A 15,433-nucleotide genomic window follows, 5' to 3' on the forward strand; every position below is an offset into this window, starting at 1 on the left:
TTTATCCCACAAATCCTCCGCATATGGAAACAGAAACGCTGGCCATAGTGTAGTATATAAATATAGCGTGATTTATTAACAAAACAAAGTGCACTCACATTTAAAAGTGTCCTAATGGGACACCACAGTAAAAAACCTTGTTATAATGTATTTTCAATGTGTTCAGGAATTTCCAAGATAACGGTTCGTAAACTTCCTGCTTAGCAGCTTGATGTGATTGGCCCACTCTAGGCGTTACATCACATCACGTGACTTCCTCAGGAGATTTGAATATAATAAATTATTTAAAATATTGTTTTCACTTATTTTTGAAGTCTCAGTGCTGCGGATCTCATCCACCCTTTTTCATCCCTTCCTATCTACATGCACTCATAAAAGCATTGGCTGGACATCATTGCTCTGGACCAACATACTGCAAATGACAGCAGTGGACCATGTCTCCGAGTGTCAGAATGGCCACTTTTAGTCTCCAGCAAGGGTGCATGTGCTAGGAGGACAAATAGGGCTGCTGTTAGAAACCACGGGGCCCCATACAACAAAGCTACAGGGCCCTCCTCTCCCCCCCCAAAAAAAACCCCACAGATTACTATGCTTCAGTTATTAATGAACACAGTGAGTAAGAGGTACTGATCACTTGCTGTGTTCATCATCCTGAAGGATCCTATTGAGTGCTTGCAGTTACCAGTGGGAAGGAGAGGAGGGAACCAAGGAGCACTGCAGGGGTGGGCACACAGAGGGGCCTGGGCAACAATGTATGGTGCACAGGGAGGTGATGGGTGATGCGGGGGACAATTACTGGAATCAATCCCCTGTATGTCTCTCTCTTTCTGCAGCAGCTGAATACTACCGGGAAGGAGAGGAGAAGAAGCCAGCTTTCAGCTGCTGCACAGAGAGCCATACAGGGGATCAGTTCCAGTAATTGCATACCCACCATGGTGATCACCCACACTACACACATCCAATTTACCCAGCTGCCTGGGCCCCCCTGCTGGCCTGGGCCCCATACAGGAGGACCAGTGGTACCCCCTTATCCATGGCCCTGGGGACAATGCAGGTGCATAATTGGGAGACAGTTGTTACCCCATAACAGGAAATGCCTGCAGGCTGTAGATTTAAAAAGATTAAAATTAACGCTTAAAAATTATAGTATCATGTCAAATCTTATATGGTTTATTATTAATTGGGTATTTCAAAAACCTTAGGATCTTTTGGTTGATGACTGAAATCTAAAGTGAAGAAATAGAGCCAAGCCAGTAGAAGGATGGTACCAAAAGGACTTTTTCAGGGGGGTTGCCCACCTGCAGCCTTCAGCTGTGTGTCCACCAAAGCCTGAATCATCTCTGACTAAGGCAAAACACAAAGCTCAACCGTGAATATGCAAGTTGCAGAGCATTGTCCTTGTGTCTGTTTTTTTTTGTGAAGGCAGCATATGGAGGAATCACAAACATATCCATTTGTTTTGGGGCCTCTAGAAGGAAATGAAGCTTGTTTTAGGCAACATTTGGTTTTCTGTGTGTTCTGGACAAATGATTAGCTATTATACACATTGCAGCTTCATCAAACTATGATCTCTGCTCTGTCTGTTGGCAAAATGACCCTCTTTTGATGGTAACTAACTTTCAAAGTGTAGGAGCTGCTTTCCCATTGAAGAACGAAGAAGTGTTTTTGGCCTTGAAAGTGTAAGGACCTGTATCAATGGGCTTTGGCCTTGTGCGATGGCATCCATTTGACATCAATCTACAGAATTCATTGTCAGTGGGATTTGACCTGCAGTTGACCTCCTTCTTACCTGCATTTGGCCTGTTTATAGCAGGTTTTACATTTCCATAGCCCTGTATGGGATTACAAAACCTGTTTGAAGCAAACAAAAGCCCGTTGACACAGGCCCTAGGTCTACTGGTTTATCATTCAATGATGGCCATGTGATGTGTACATATTTATGCAGCAGTAATTGTAGATTAAACCAAAAGTAAATGGTGTGGGAGTGGGGATGCCTAGGATTCCGGATTAGTAAAGTTCACTGTAACCCCCAGCAATTTGTCACTTTTTGTTCTAGATTAAATGGGAAGTGTTAGAACATTTGTTTTTTTTTATTCCAACCTATTATGAGCGATGTCTCCTCCCTTCCCACTTTATTGACTATGGTTATTGACAATGGGACAGAAAGTTAGGAAATGTTTTGGTTGCCATTACATTTTAAAAGGGCCATCTCACTTTAATGCGGAACTGAAGGAGCGCTAACAAAAAGTCACCAGGAAGTAGAGTTTTTTTGGCATAAGAGTTATATATCTCATTTGTCAAAAAATCTTTTTCCCTAGCTCCTAGTGCCTTTTTGTTTTCTGTACACACTGCTCGGCGAATGCGGCAGCATAGATGGTGGCTGGGCTGCAGAGATGCATCAGCGACAGGATTCTGGACCCATCATCGCTGGAGGACAACACAGAAAGAGGTAGATGTGTGCCATAATCTGTATGTATCCTGTGCAGATAGTGACAAAAGCTCACCTCCATCGAGTTTTCTTCTGTTTTAAGGCTTCATGCACACAGGACATTTCTTTAAAGTGTTACTAAACCCAGGACCCTTCATCCACTATATCTGGTCTCCCACAGTACACAGAACATGGAAGTGCAATTATTTTAGTAAATATAAACTGCTAAATAACTTTTCTCAACAGCAGTCTTGTGACTTCTATCAGTGCCTAGCAAAGCACTGGTTAAAGCAGGTAGGAGGAGTTTTCATTCTCTGTAAGAGGAAGCAGGACCCCTGACCTCTGTCTGGACAGTTCTAATTGGCCCTGTGCTGATCACATGCACTCTCCCAAGAAAAAAAAACATCTCTAACAATACTTCTTTGACCTCGCTATCACCGAAGAGGTCCTTAAGGTCTTCTCAGAAGCCCTCCTCACCACCTGCCCCCTGGACCCTGTCCCCTCACAACTCCTTCGGTCACCCTCCTCTTCCATCCTATGCTCCCTCCCTCACATCTTCAATCTCTCCCCCTCTACAGGTGCATTCCTCTCCCCTCTAAAGTATGTGCACATCACTCCCATACTTAAGAAACCCTCCCTAGACCCCACCAACCTGAACAACCTTAGACCCATCTCCCTGCTGCCATTTACCTCTAAACTCCTAGAACGCTTAGTCTACAATCGTCTGAGCTCCCACCTCACTGACAACAACCTTCTTGACCCCCTACAGTCTGGCTTTCGCCCCCTACACTCCACCGAAACTGCCCTACTAAAGCTCTCTAATGACCTACTAACTGCAAAGTCCAAAGGCCACTATTCAATACTCCTACTACTCGACCTCTCCGCGGCTTTTGACACGGTTGACCATCCCCTCCTCCTCAAAAAACTACACTCTTTCGGCCTCAGCGACTCTGCTCTCTCCTGGTTCTCCTCCTATCTATCGCAGCGCTCCTTCAGTGTTACCTATAACGCTGCCACCTCCTCCTCACTCTCTGTAGGGGTCCCTCAAGGTTCTGTCCTTGGACCCCTTCTCTTCTCCATCTACACCTCCTCCCTTGTTCACTTGATAAACTCCCACAGCTTCAACTACCATCTCTACGCTGATGACATGCAAATCTATCTGTCTACCCCTCACCTCACCCCTTCAGTTTCCACCTGCATCGCTAGCCTATTAAGCGACATATCGCCTTGGATGTCACTCCACTTCCTCAAACTCAACCTCTACAAACTGAGCTCCTGGTATTCCCCCCTGCCCGTGCCACCCCCACTGACGTCACCATAAATATCGCTAACACCATCCTCAGTCCATCCCGTCACGCCAGGGTACTAGGTGTAATCCCAGACTCCCATCTGTCCTTCCAGCCCCAGATCCAATCGCTGACAAAATCATGTAGGCTTCACCTCCGCAACATCTCCAAGATACGACTGTTCCTAACCCCGGAAACCACTAAGCAACTTATTCACTCCCTTGTCATATCACGCCTCGACTACTGTAACTCCCTCCTTATTGGCCTACCTCATCGTAGACTATCCCCCCTCCAGTCTATCATGAACACTGCTGCCACACTCATCCATCTCACTAACCGTTCTGTATCCGCCTCATCTCTCTGCCAATCCCTCCACTTGCTCCCAGTTGCCCAACGGATAAAATTGAAAACGCTAACAATGACATATAAAGCCATCCACAACACTGCCCCAACTTACATAACCGATCTTATCTTTAAATATCACCCAAACCGTACACTCCGCTCCTCGCAAGACCTCTTACTCTCTAGCTCCCTCATCTCCTCCCCCCATGCTCGTCTCCAAGACTTCTCCAGGGCGTCACCCATCCTCTGGAACTCCCTACCCCAATCTATCAGATTATCACCTACTCTACTTGCCTTTTGGCGATCACTGAAAACCTTTCTCTTCAGGGAAGCCTATCCCGCCCTCTACTAATTCTGGAATCCTCTACTCTTCCAACCACTCCATCCCCCACAGTGACTATCTACTGTACCATTCACCCCGGCCTCCTAGATTGTAAGCTCCAAGGAGCAGGGCCCTCAAATCCCTCTGGTATCAAACTGCATTGTTACTGTATTGTCTCCCACTATAATGTAAAGCTCTGAGCAAACCGTTGGCGCTATATAAATCCTGTATAATAATAATAAATACCAAACTGAGCAGCTTGCCCCCGAGCCTCTGTTCTATCAGAAGATATTTAGGAGACACTGGAAGAAAGGGAGGATCAGAGAAGACAGAATCAAACAACCTTTTTACATGATGTGGAGGATTAACCCTTTAGGTTCCACAGTGAGGATAACAAGCATGCTTTACTGTATATAGGGACTGATTTTACTGTTGTGGGTTTAATAACATTTTAACTCTCCTAGAAGCCTTTCCTCCTGTCAGCAGCATTTTGGCAATAAAAACGCCTAATGCTTGTAAAAGTGTGCGTTTAGCCATGTCAGGCATCTGAGAGTTAATTCATTTCATTGGCCAGGATAAATCATTTATTCTGGCCATTGAAATTAATTAACACTCAAGTGATCAATGCCTGTTTACACACACTTAGAAACATCAAGAATTCTTTCTACCATAATTCTACTGCTACTGGAAGTACATTGCAGTGGGTTTTTTTCCTGCCTCTAAACTCTCCTGCCACTAAACACCTCTAAAAGTTCCTGTGTGCATGGACACATAGGGGGTTATTTACTATAACTGGAGCAAGCAGAATCTGATTCAGCTCTGCATAGAAACCAATCAACTTCCAGATTTTAATGGCAAAGCTTAAGTGATCAAGGTGAAAAGATAATGCCGGCCATCCATGGGTCAAAATTTAACTGATTTTTCATCCGAAAATTGGACCTAAGAAAAACCGGCCGATTTTCGCTCTGATATTGGATCAATGGCACCAGACGATTTTCGTGGTTCCTCCCCTTTTCGGTGATCGGGCATGTTGGATAATTCATGAAAAACGACCGATTTTCAACTCAATGATGGTCAAATCGTACGATCGTTTTTCTAAAAAGAAAATCCGCATGAGCCGTGACCTGGAAGGAACAGAAGTTTCGCCTGTTATATGGGATGAACTTTATGACTTGGTCGGCCAATTTTCAAAATCATTGATGGCACCATCGGATTACCGAGCAAACAATGTTTTCGATTTTTTCGGACGAAAAATCATTTGGAGTTCAACCCATGTATGTCCTGCATAAGTTCACCTTTGGGAACATGTTACATGTTCCACCCATTTTTAGGATGGAACATGTAACATTTTCCCATAGTCGCAGCTGCCGCCCCTCTCCCTATGACAGATAGTACGGGGAGAAGTCTCCTCATTCTATCTGTCAAAGTTTAAAACTTGCGTGCGGGGCTCCATCCACATGGCCGCATGATTCATTCACAGACTTCCGTCAATGAATGAATGAACTGCAAGTCCCAACAGCCTTAGCTGTGTAGCGCCGTGATAGTTCATTGAAGCTTCCTATCAGAAATTGGCCATACATCCCCTACGGCAAACATATATTCTGACAGATCTGCAGGAGACCTGCATAGCACCAGCGATCTACTGATCACTGGTGCAATGCTTTCCAGGCACCTGTAGACAAATATAATAAATGCATATTTTTTTACCTGCAAAAAAAATGTGCATTTATTATTTTTGTCCAAGGCTCCATGCACACTGGGCGTTTTGATAACACTGGTAACATTAAAAAGTTTTTCAGCTTTTTTTAGTGTTTAGCGGCGTTTTGCCGTGATTAGTTGCGTTTTTCCTCGATTTTCAGCAATAGAGCGTTTTTACAGCTAAAAAACTCCTCTAGAAATCCACTAGTCCTGGGTTTTTTACCCAGCCAAAAAATGTCCCAGCCAAAAAAAGTTGATTACAGTCTATGTGTACATGGACACATACAATAACATGCTGGGGGGTTTATTGGCTGTAGAAAAAAATGTCAAAAGCCAAAAACAGCAGCTGTAAAAACATCAAGTGTGCATGAGAGCTAACCCCTGGTTCACATATATGCGGCCGTGCGGGCCACATTTTGCGTGGGCACGAGAGCCCATTCATTTGAATGGACTCCCGTGGCACGCAGGGAAGAAGTTCCTGCACTTCTTCTGAAAATGCAGCACGCACAGGAACCTCAGTTCCCAGGACGGTTGCATTTCCCAGTGCGGGCGGCATGCCATTAGAATTAATGGCACCCGCCCGCAGGTCCGCATTCCTGTGTGCGGGTGGTGCGGCTGCACGGATTTTCATGCAGATCCGCAGCCGAACCACCCGCACATATGTGCACCTAGCCTTAAAGGGGAACTTATCCTTGAAGTTAGAAGCTGATTGGTTACTATGCACAGCTGCACCAGGTTTTGAGTGTCCCAGTTTTAGTAAATCCACCCTATAAGCTAACATGTAGGGGAGTTTAGGAGCAGGGAAAAAAACACCAAACACCCCTAGGAGCAGCTGTAAAAATCTCCAGTCTGCATGAGGTCTAAAACTGTAGAAATTTGAATAATAGAAATATGTACAGCGAGCGCTCAATTAAGATGTAAAATCATAAAAATATATAAACTCAGTAATATTATAACCAGCTGCAAAGGCAAATAAAATCATAAAAAAATATAAACTCAGTAATATTATAACCAGCTGCAAAGGCACCGACATAGGAACCCTAAAACCTAGTAAAAATCCATCAATCCAAAAGTGCAGCGCTAGACATGAGAAATAGCTTGATACTTCAATAAATTACATAATTGAAGAAATACGTGAATAATAATGAACAGTATAACAAAAATATATATCCAAAATTCCAGGTGGGTATGGCGCTTATTCAAGCGCAAAAATGAAATGTGACAATGCACATTTTTAATACTATAATATTGCAATATCTTCTGAACTTTACGCAATTCACTTTCTGATGCTTTTTTATACTGGATGATCATCTACAGTATATATAAATAAAAGGAATTATCTAAATACTACACCATGAGGCTTTTATATCATTTGGCTCTGAGCTAAGATCACAGAGACCCCCTGAGGAAGCATGGCTGCAGGTGAGGCTGGTGTCCAGAGGAGGGATCCTTGTTCCAGGCTGGCTGGCAGTCCCAATTAAAGGGGCCCCCACAGAGTCATATTGGTTTAATGCGCATAACCTATGTGCATCTGGTGCGTGCACATTATAATACGTTGCTGCACGGATTTTAATCACAAGGATTTCCTCTGGGGGTCTCTGTGATCTTAGCTCAGAGCCAAATGATATAGAAGCCTCATGGTGTAGTATTTAGATAATTCCTTTTATTTATATATAGATGATCATCCAGTATAAAAAAGCATCAGAAAGTGAATTGCATAAAGTTCAGACGATATTGCAATATTGTAGTATTGAAAAGCACATGTGGCTGATCAGCCAAATTTGAATAAATGTTCTATCTGCTGTCAGCCATGAAACAGCAAATGTGCTACATTACAATCCATAACCACAACAGACACTTTAATATTGTTAAATAGTTCTATAACGTGGATACATCTATGGCTGCGATTTGCTTCTCAGCTTTAGGAATGTTACACAGTACATGTGGAAACTTGTCCTAGTGCAGAGTAAATAGTTCTCAAACCTTCACTGTCTAAGCATGTTGCCCAGCAATATAGATTATCTTTCATACTGTCTTTGTCTTCCATGACATGTCTACCATAGCTCTACCATAGCTCCACTCTGTGTATTTACCATCATTCACCTCTACTTTTCTTTACAGTATAAAGTATAAAGCCAATATTTAAAGGGTAACTGTTGTTTTACAAAAAAAAGTAAGTGTCCTGGAACCTTCTACCTCCTTTTTTTAAAAAAAAAAAATTAAAATGGAATTAAACCTCCAAATTTTTTTTTAAATGACCCCCAGGAGCTTTTCACCATAGGCCTCATGCACACAGGGGTCTTTTTGCATCCATTTTCAGAGGTGTCAGGTGTTTTTTTTTATAATGCTTCCAAACAGCCCTCCATGTTATCCTGTGTGTCGATGGACACATAGATGTTTAGAAGCTTTTAGCAGCAGTAGCATTTACCTGCAGGAAAAAAACCCAGGGCCAGTGCATCCAGGAGCAGCAGCATTTTGGCAGTCTTCCTTCTAGGTTCCAACTCTTTGGCTGCTTTTTTTGGCCATGACACGATGACGTCACACCCATGCACAAAGCAGTGCTGCAAATGTATGCTGAGCTGTGTATGCATTGCACATTTTTTGTAAAGCTATGCTTATCCTTTATAAGATAACATTATAGGGACCCTGTCACCAACCTAAACAAATACAGGACAAACATTTGCATATATATTTTTTATTCACTTGTAATACATCTCTGAACTTGCTAGAAAATGTGACTTACTACAGGAAGAGTCTAGCTCCTCTGCCCCTCCCCTCACCTCCCTACATACCAGGGGAGGCATGAGCCTGGGTTCACATATATGTGGTGCGGTACATCGCATGTGATTCACACAGGAACCGCACTGCATTCCTGTGCAAATCACATGCAATTTGTGTGCAGTGCGATTGGAGCCATACATTTTGTATGGCTCTAATCATACCACACTCACACCAAAAAGGTGCGGGATCCTTTTATGGGTCTGCACAAGAATTGGATTGCATGGGTATTCACACTTATGCAATCTGTTTGTGCACATTGCACTGCGTTTTGCGGACCGCTTAAGGGGTATTGTTCACTTAACGTACACACCCACAGCGGTTCGCATGAATGGGGTGCGATTCTGGTGCGGAATTTGCACTGAAAACTCTGCAAATTCCGCACTGCATCAGTGTGAACCAGGACTGAAGGAAAATACTATGGCGTGTCACTTGAGTGACAGCTCAGAATCTGCTGGGGCTGCTGACATCACATCCAAGATGGCACCACCCAGCAGCAGTCTCAGGAGTTTTGAGTGTCTACACAAGGGGAGCAGTTACAGATAAATGACATGAATAAATGCACATACTGTATAATCTTATAGAAAGATTTTGGTTGAAATTAATAGTTTGGTGACAAGGTTCTAAGTTAAGACCATCACGGGCTCTTTTTCCTCACTGATGGTGGTGGGCATCCTTTGCAAACTGGGCTCTGAGGAAGTGGGTAAAAGATGCCGGTCATTATTCAACCAACAAGACGTGTGACATCTAGTTGCGGGAGAGAATTACAGCTCTGGATCAAAGCAGAGTATTTTCTTTCTATAAATGGGATATCTGTTTTTAGCTTTGTAACCTAGTTACTCTTTAAATACTCATACAAATTCTTCTGAAAAATGCTATAAAATTCAGGTTGCCAGTCCAAATGAGCCATCAGCTAATCATTGTGGCTACAGTAGAGAATTGTGTGCATTTATTGTATGATGGCTTATTTTTCTAAACACATTGGGGGAGATTTATTAAAACTGGTGCACACAGAATCTGGTACAGCTGTGCATGGTACCCAAACAGCTTCCAGGTTTTATTGTCAAAGCGTTTTTGAACAAGCTGAAGATAAAAGCTGATTGGCTACCATGCACCGATGCACCAGATTCTGTGTGCACCAGTTTTAGTAAATCTACTGTAGTTTATTACAGATTTATTAGAAGGATAAATTATATTCTTAGATGATTTGTATTTGCTGGCCCTGTTCAGATGTTGCACAAGAATTTGAAAGGTGATCCATAGTTACAGCATACACAAACCCCATGGTACCTTGCTGCCATAAGCTCCTCTTAGCACCTCTGTAGTTCCGAAGTCAGAGTTTGTGAAACGTGTGACACAGCAATGTCTACTTACAGGCCATAGTGAAAACCTGTTACGAAATTCAAGGAAATAAATATGTAGAATTCTTCGAAAAAGTAAGTTTACAAACTTGAAGATCATTCATATGAAAAGGTGTAGGATAGAAATAATTGAACTATATGGTTTTAAATTTTGACCACAGGTATACTTTAAGGGACCTTTTGCACTGCTCGCACATTAAACCACATTGGTAAAGTGCAGGGGTCTCCAAACTGTGGCCTGCGGGCCGAATGTGGCCCTTTGCTAGCCTTTATCTGGCTCTTGTGGCACTATTCCTTGCACTGATATGAGGCATTATTCCTGCCACTGACCCCAATGAAGGGACACTATTCCTTCAACTAACACTAGAGATGAGGAACTAATTTTTCCACTGACATCAATTATGGAACACTATTCCTTCCACTGACACCAACAATGGGGCATTATACCTCCCAATGACATCAATGATGGGGCACTATACCTGCCAATGACATCAATGATGGGGCACTATTCCTCCCACTGACACCAACAATGGGGCATTATACCTCCCAATGACATCAATGATGGGGCACTAAACCTGCCAATGACATCAATGATGGGGCACTATTCCTCCCACTGACACCAACAATGGGGCATTATACCTCCCAATGATATCAATGATGGGGCACTATACATCCCAATGACATCAATGATGGGGCACTATTCCTCCTATTGACACCAGCATTGAGGCACTATACCTCCCACTGACACCAATGATGGGGTACTATACCTCCCATTGTCACCAGCGATGGAGCGCTATGCCTACCACCGACATCAGCGATGAGGCACTATACCTCCCATTGGTACCAGTGATAAGGTAATTTTTTTTTACACCCACTGACTACCAGGCCAGTTTACACCCACCAATGCCAGAGCATTTTCTACTCCCACTGACCACATTCCAGCCCCCCTAAAGTTTGATGGCCAGTAAACTGTCCCTTTATTTTGAAAGTTTGGAGACCCCTGGTTTAGTGTGTGGACAGCTCTCTATTCCATCTGCAACGAGCCAGTGGTAGTGATGGTAGTGATGCACGTTGCAGCACATCATACAGTTCCTTGTTTGTGTTTCAACTTTTGACATGCATATAGTGACACTTTACTCATGTCACTGCACAGCAGCACAGTGCGTTGAACTGCTATACACTGACACACATTTCTTCCCTGTATGCTGACATGCAGCATGTCTGTATTTTATCCCAGTTGCGGTGTTGTGTGAAAAATTGATTTCTATGTGCACTGGTGGTGTGAGCTGCATTCATACTGTGCAATAAACCACAGGTCATCTAATGCACACCTATAGGCCCCTATATGTTTAAAGAGGACATGGGAAAAGCAGTAGTTTGGTGCAAGTACAAGATTTCAGGATTGCAGACACAGAACACAGGAATGCAACACTAGAATCTCTGTTATGTCCAATGCATTCCTATAAAAGTCAGAGCAAGGTACTGTATTGTGTAACCTCATTGCAAAATAATCACAGGAATGTTATCAGGGATATAGGTACTATCCAGCAGGTTGAGGCTGTGTTCAAACTACATGTGTAGCAAAATACATGGATATGGGAATAATACATTCTGGGGAATTCATTAAAGTGTTACTAAACCCATGACCCTGCACTCACTATATCTGGTCTCCCACAGTACTCAGAGCATGGAAATGCAATTATTTTATTAAATATATAAAAAAAAGCTCTGTAGCAATACACACAAACTGAGCAAGTGCAGAATGACTCCTAGAGCTCTGTACTATCAGCAGAACAGTTAAAAAGGGGAGGATCAGAAAAGACAGGATCGAACAGCTTTTTGTACAATGTGAAGGATTAACCCCTTAGGTTCCACAGTGAGCATATCAAGCATGCTTTACTGCATATACAGACTGATTTTTACTGTTGTGGGTTTGGTAACACTTTAACATTGCTTTGCCATTCCTGCTGTGCACCACATTACCCAACCTGATAAACCTGCTGTGTTTTTGGTCAATCCGCACCACCAGAGTGAAATAGAAACTGGTGTGGTTCTGCATTAAGCTTCTTTGTTGCTTCCCTCATTGTATCCAGTTGGGACTGTTTATGACTGGTACCGCCTGCATATTTGCATATGTTGCAATAAAACTAGTTAAAACATGACAAATCCTCAGTCCTTTGAGTCCTCCAAATTGTTCATAGTAACATTTATACTACAGTACTCAATGTAGAAAGTAAGTTCTAAGCCAGGGATCTGCAAACTTTCTAAACAAAGGGCCAGTTTACAGTCCTTCAGATTTTAGGGGGGTTGGACTGTGGCTATTGGTAGCAGAAAAGGTCAAGGTCAGTGAAAAAAGCAATGCCCCATCGTTTGTGTCAGTGGGAAAAAGCAATGCCCCATCACTGGCGTCAGTGGGAGGAATAGTATCCAATCATTGGTGTCAGTGGGAGGAACAGTGTCCAATCTTTGATAAAGGAAGCGCTCCAAGGTAAGTATATGCAGCACATAAAAGGATATAAAAGGAAACTCATCTATGTATATGTACTCTCTGTATAGAAACTTTAGATCGCCTTTATTCAAAGTTTAAAATCACACTCACATGATAAGTAAACAAACAGCACATAAATGTAAATTCCCAGAGTGGGGTGGAAGCCCACTGCTCACCGGTCACATCAAACACCCCCCCCCCATAGCAGTGCCCCCCTCACATCCCTCTCCCACATCATTGACCACCCCTTTTACATCAACCCCCCCACAGCATTGGCCCCTCTCACATCTCCCCTCCCCTCACAGCACTGCCCCCCTTTCACACCACCCCCCCACAGTAGTGTGCTCTGCCCTCTTCACATCCCCCACAACACTGTCTCCCTTCACTTCACCCCTCCCCCCCCCCCCCTAGCACTTCATATCACTTTATCCTACAGAACTGCTTTCCTTTCACATCACCCCTCAGAGTGATGTGCTCTGCCTAGTTTATATCCCCAACCCCCCGCAGCACTGCCTACCTTTACATCACCCCCCAACAGCACTGTCCCCCTTTCACATCACACCCCCCACACACACAGTAGTGTGCAAGGGCGGACTGACCATTTGAGCACTCGGGCACTGCCCGAGGGCCCGGGGTCAGTAGGGGGCCCCATGAGATGCCCCTGGTACCTTTCATTGGCTTTTTCATAGGCTTTTTTGGGTATGGGCAAGGACACAGGGGCCCCATGATCCCCTATTGCCCGGGAGCCCCATGAATTGTCAGTCCGCCTCTGGTAGTATGGTCTTCCTTCTTCACATCAACCCCCCCCTCCACAGCACTGTTTCCCCTTCACATCACCCCCCAAAACACACACACGCAGAGCACTGCCCCCTTTCACATCACCTCCCCCACCCTCACACCCCCACTGTAGTGTCCTACCTTAGACAGAGCAGAGAGTGGGAGGCAGGACAATTCTGGGCTGAGTGCAGGAGGCACAGCAGAGCATTGGATGCAGGTGATTGGTTGCTAGGTCATCTCTATGTCATAGCAGCCAATCACTTGCTGGTTAACCTGAAAAGTTAACCCCAGCAGCTGCCATACCTGCCCTCCATCCAATGCTGTGCTGTGCCTCCTGCACTCAGTCCAGAATTGTACTGCCTCATGCTCCCCACTCTGATGTAATAACAACAAAGGCAGTAGCTGGGAGAAAGAAATGGCTCCTAAAAGGGGGGACCTTGGCGGTCCAGATGGGACAGTGGCTCAGTCCGGATCCGGACCATGATCCACTATTTAGTGATGCATATGAAACATTTTCTATCCAAGTCAAAAGCCTGTAGACTTCACCTCTGTAACATCACTAAAATTTGCCCCTTTTTAACTAATGAAACCACCAAGCTGCTCATTCACTCCCTTGTTATCTCTCGCCTTGACGATTGCAACTCCCTTCTCATAGGCCTACCTCTCCATAGGCTGTTCCTTCTTCAGTCTACCATGAATGCTGCTGCCAGAGCCATCTACCTTACCAACCACTCAGTGTCTGCCACCCCTCTCTGCCAATCCCTCCATTGGCTTCTGATTGCCTAGCAAATTAAATTCAAAATGCTAACAACAACATACAAACCTATTCACAACTCTGCCATGAGCTACATCACCAATCTTGTCTCCGAATATCACCCAAACCGTCCTCTCCACTCCTCCTGCTCTCTAGCTCCCTTGTCTCCTCCTGCCATGTTCGTCCCCAGGACTTTGCCAGAGCCTCTCCCATCCTCTGGAACTCTCTACCTCAATCTGTCCAGCTATCCTCTACTCTGGCTGCCTTTAGTCGATCCCTGAAAACGTATCTCTTCAGGGAAGCCTATCACGCCTCCAACTAGACATTTATGTCAGAGATGCGGGTGTGACCAGAAGTGTGTGGACTGACACAGGGAAACGCAAGCTACAGATATGGCATAAATAAGACAATTTATTAAGACTAACAATACAAACAAACACAGTGCACCAAACCCCTAGCTAACACAAATACATACAACAAGGTGAAACAAACCCAAACCTAAACCTAAACTGATAAAGATACACAGGTACATACACATATAGAGCACAACGTAGTCAGGCCGGCCGGGTCGATAACTATTGGGCAGGTAGGTACAGGAGGAGCAGGCGGAGAGAATGGTCAGGGTCACAAGCCAGGGATCAAACAGGAGAAGTCAGCAGAGGTCAGGATCAGGCAGGGTCGGCAACAAGTCAGGCAGGAACAGGAATGCAGGTTACAAGGTACAGGGGCCCAGGGAAAACCACACACCAAGGCACAGACTGCAGGTCTGGCCATCCCTTAAATACACCACCTGCAATCAGCCCCAGGTGATGGCTAATTGCCGAAGTGAACCTCTGGTTGCTGAGAGCACCCGCTGGCCAGCCCTGGTACTGCAGCCCACAAGGCAGGTGAGTCCCACCACTATTGTCAAGTCCATTCCTGACAATTTATCACTTCCATCAGCTCATCCCCCACAGTTATAACCTTTCGTGCCACTTGCCCCACCCTATTAGATTGTGAGAGTAGGACCTTTTTAATCCTCTTGTTTTTTATTGTATTGTAATTGTACTGTCTCCCTTTATGTTGTAAAGCACTGCGCACACTGTTGATGCTATATAAATCCTGTATAATAATAATATTATTAATTTCTATTTATTGTCTGCCAGTGCTTCAGCTATAAGCAGCTTGATCCTTAAAGTGGACCTTCAGTACAGCTCCCC

The sequence above is a fragment of the Staurois parvus genome, unplaced genomic scaffold (genome assembly GCF_062004578.1).
Source record: "Staurois parvus isolate SC_StPar_1 unplaced genomic scaffold, SC_StPar_1.0 ptg000249l, whole genome shotgun sequence".
Taxonomy (NCBI): domain Eukaryota; kingdom Metazoa; phylum Chordata; class Amphibia; order Anura; family Ranidae; genus Staurois; species Staurois parvus.